The sequence below is a fragment of the Elephantulus edwardii genome, unplaced genomic scaffold (genome assembly GCF_000299155.1).
Source record: "Elephantulus edwardii isolate Elephantulus edwardi_28Jun2011 unplaced genomic scaffold, EleEdw1.0 scaffold00003, whole genome shotgun sequence".
Taxonomy (NCBI): Eukaryota; Metazoa; Chordata; class Mammalia; order Macroscelidea; family Macroscelididae; genus Elephantulus; species Elephantulus edwardii.
Window position 1 is genome coordinate 27,381,614 of NW_006399753.1, and position 4,654 is coordinate 27,386,267.

Sequence of the window (4,654 nt, forward strand, 5' to 3'; positions counted from 1 at the left end):
TATATCTACTGTAGCTTTAAAAGAAAAACTCAAGAGATGAACTCAAATTCATCTTGTTGATAAAATCTTCTAAAAATTAAAAAGGGAAAAAAATCCTTTCAAGCAAATATTCAAATATTTCAACTCCATCCAAAAAAGCACTAAACTACATAGCTTTTAAGTATTTTATTGATTCATGTATTCACTTATCCTCTACAAATTATGATTTTTTTCTTTACATTCTTCCTATATTCTTTGTTCTATAGTTGTAGTTAACGACAACAATATTTTTGTTAAAATTGAGTCATTCACTATAAGACAAATTTCTTTAAGTAGATTTCTTCACTCTCATTTAAACTTTCAAATTTCATCACATTAGTTGTTAGAAGTGAATACCATATTCCCAATGGATATAAGTATGGATTTTTATAATTTGGAGTAAACCTTTGTAATGTCAATTTTTAAAAGACTTTCAAGTTTTGAACTTGGAGAACTCAGGTGATTGAACATATTCTACCTTTGAAGTGTCATCAACTTTACGAGGGCAATTCTTAAGTCTTTCAACAGTGTTGCATAATATGAACATCTGTATTCTTTATGATTTATTTTCATGATTTTATTTTTTTTACATATTTCCTCTTTCCTACACAACTTTCATGAAAAAAAGAGAGAGAACTTTCTCCCTTAATCTAAATTTTTGATTATTTCACAACTAACTTCACAAACCTGGATAGAAGCTTGCTAACATCTTAAATTAAACGGAGAGCCCTATTTGTGCACAGAAATGTAATAAATAAGGCATATTTGATGTTCTAGAGAAGCTCCAGAGAAATGGCCTTAAAAGATTTTCTATTAAAAATCAGCTCATTTGTAAAAGGAAAGAAAAATCTGCATATATGTGTGTATATATATGTATATGTGTGTGTGTGTGTGTATACACACATATATACTTATGAACATATATGTGTATATAATATTAATTGCTGTTGTGTGCCATCTAGATGCACAGCTGACCCTCCAGTGGATTTTCCGAGGCTTTAAATCACACAAGAGGAGAATGCTCATCTTTCTCTCATGGAGAAGTTTGTGGATTCAAACCACATGCCTTTGAGTTGGCGCCACAACTTCTTACCACTAGGCCACCAGAGATGCCTAATATAAAAAATATTAATACTAGAACATAAAAAACATAAATAATTAAGAAATATAAGTAAAAGTTGTGATATTTCTCTTTGCTCTGCAAGTTCCTGTGGCTCACAGGCTATAGGAATTCTACTTTGGAGCTCACTCACCTACAAGGGGAGGGTAGATCACCTATTAAAGTATGCCCTAGGCTTACAGTAACAGCTCTAGAATTCAGAATATAGTTATGGAGAGAGCATAGACAAGTATATCAAAATACTTGAGAAAGAAGATGGAAGACTGAAATAAACCCACACAGATAAGACTTAATGGGTTTCCTAATGAAGGTACAAAAGCTTTTTAATGGCTGGAAAAAATACTCAATCTTTTCAACAATAGTGATGGGAAAAAAACAGGTATCTGTGGAAAAAATACTTCAATCTTTTCAAATCTTCTGAAAAAAATAAATTTAAAATAGGTCTCTTCCCCTCTTTCTTTCTCTTACATCTACTTTAATACAGAATGGTGTATAGATGGAACCTTATTTTCCCCCAATTGCTTGAAGAAAATCACTCTAGTATCAGCTACCCGAGGGAAATGGCCTTTCCCTTCCCACTTTCTCTTGTCATTGGAAATGCCTTCTTTTTCAGACATTAATTACTTTTGTATGTTTGGATTTGTTAGTAGATTTTCCTTGAAGAGTTTCCCCTTGATTTATGATATCTTTGCTCTATTTTATTATCTATACATACATAATGTGTATGTGTATGTAGTTGTTGTAAGTGTCGTCAAGTCATAGACGACTCATAGAGACCCTATGAAGGAAAAGACCTGAACATTCATTTGTATAACCTTCATCATTTCTATAGAAGCCAGCTCCTGCAGACGATTTCCAAACTCTGTGTGTGTGTGTATACACTCTCACACACTCTCTCTTTCTCTCTCTCTCTCACATACACACACAGAGAATACAGGTACACACACACCCTGGTTCTGGGCTCTCTATAAGCTATCTATCTAAATCAGCTCAGCTGATTTGGTTTTGTTGTATTATACTTGTGTCCTTGTCAGGGACTCATAGAAACAATGATATTCTGTAGACATCATGAATGAGCCATCTGCAGGTCTAAAGCTTAACAAAGGAAGAGGGCTGGAGTCATTCATGTGTTTGTCAATGGCAAAATCATATGTGGCTGTACTTGAGCAGAAGGAACACTGGAGGCATGAAAGATAAAAGAGCAACAGAAGAGGACAAATCTCCAAAGTGAGCCATCTTTTGACCAGGAATAAAACATCAGAACCTCTCTGGTTATGGTCCTTGGTCCCTACAGTGTCTAGTGTTTTGAATTAGCCATTTTCACTTATTTATATTGCCTGTGGCCACTTACTGATGCTTGAGAACCAATAAGAAAAAAGAGTGAGCCCTTGAAAAGAGCCTTTATAAGAGATCCACAAGGTGTGAGGTAATCCAAGAGGGTGAGAGGGTGGGGTGGTACAATAGTCTAGGGAATAAAAGGGGGAGGGGGTGTCAGGGAAACACAGTTAACAGTTTCTAATATTTCCGAGAGTCAAGATAAGCACTGCAGGTCATCTGTGCCTTTAGAGAGAGCATGCTCTGTTAAACGGGGTTAGAAGTCAGATCACACTGTGCTGAGCAGTGACTCAATCTTGGAAACTGGAGATAAATGAATGTGGACTGCTGCCATGGGGAGTTTGAATGAGATGGGGAGAAGAAAAATTGGTTGGTAGCTGGTAGGTAGAACCTAGTAAAGAAAGAGGCTGGTTTGTTTTTGTTTGTTGCTTTCTTTTTTGATAGGATTGTGAAGAACACATCTAGGCTTGATGAACAGGGCCAGGCAAGGAGGAAAAGTTGAAGATAAAGGTCAAAAGGAACACAATTAAGGGTAAGATCTCAGCAACAGTGATAGGGAATAAAATCAAAGACAGGCTTTGCCCTGAATTGAAGAAAGGACTTCTGATCCTTAGAGACATAAAGGACAGAAAGGAAAAATGTTCAGGAACTGTGCTCAGTTTGATCCTGTAGGGAACTGCTAGAATGCACTAGTAGTTTACACACAATGACCTCAATCTTCTCCTTTAAATAGAAGGTGAACTGAGAGAGAATGGCAGGCACTGTATGACTTGGGTGGAGTCGTAAACTTTTTTAATTAAAATATTTCCCCCCACAATTTCCTTCATTGACATTACATTTCAAACAATCATCCTCATGCATTGTGTTTTATAAAATTAATCATCATTGGATTATGCCCACCAATATCCAGTCTTTTCAGGTCCCCGCTGGATCTTTTCCATTTCCTTCCCCCCACTCCAACAGTGACTAAGCACAGAGTGAAAGAATACATGAAGGCTTTTAAGGCTCTTAAGATTGTTGTTGTTGTTGTTGCTGTTGTTGTTTACCATCAGATTAGAACTGACTCATAGCTGAACCTCCCATGGGTTTTCAGAGGCAATAAATTGAACAGGAGGAGACTGCCCATGGAGAAACTTGTAGATGTGAACTCTTGACCATACAGCTTTTTAGCACTACTTCTATCTGTATAGTGGTAATGTGCTTTGTTGTAGTTATGTTCCCTTGAATTGACTATGATTCATAGTGACTCTATAAACAAAAGCTCTAAACCTTGCCTTATTCTGAGTCAACTCCACCATCTCGGAATTTCTGACCACATTGTTATAGTCACTAGTCAATCCACCTTAACCAGTTTCCCACCCACCCTACATAACTTAGCCCCAGGCCTGACCATATCTTGATAAGGCTTTGCTATATTCTGATAAGGGCCAGGGCTGATCACATCCTGAAGAGACCCCTGCCCCCAACTTCCCTGGAACTATCATCCTCTCTAGATTCTTAACAGCCCCTATAGAAAGAAACTGCCTTTGTCTCCCTGCAGGCCATTCTGACCTTCTCAGTGCAGAAATCACTTGGCATCCTTCTCAGGTCTACTTAATAAAAGCCTGTTCATTACTTGGGACCAGTTTTTTGTCTCTCTCAGCTCTCTCGCTATCTAACAGTGAGGATTTTTGTTTTCTTGATGTTGAGATCAATCCATATTGAAGGCTGCAGTCTTTGATCTTCTGCAGCAAGCACCTCAAGTCCTTCTCAGTTTTTGTGAACAAGCTTGTGTCATTACATCATCTGCATTACACAGGTTGTTGAAGAGTCTTCCTCCAATCCTGACGCCACATTCTTCTTCAAAAAGTCTAGCCCCTCAAATGGTCTGTATACAGACTGAAAAGTATGGAAAAAGGATACATCTCTGATGCCGTCCTTTCTTGATTTTAAATCATGCAATCAATTTCCCCTTGCTCTGTGCTTTAGCATTATTCATATGCCTGAACTTAAGACCCAAGGTTGATGTACAGCATGAAAAAGGACAGGCTATGGAGATCTGATCATTAAGTTGCATTCTAAATAAGACTAATAGAACATGTAATGATCAAAAATACTTGAAATCTTTTCAAATTCAAAGAAATGGAGATGAGTTTGTCACTTCACATCAACGCTGACTTAATCTGGTTCTTTTTATATAAT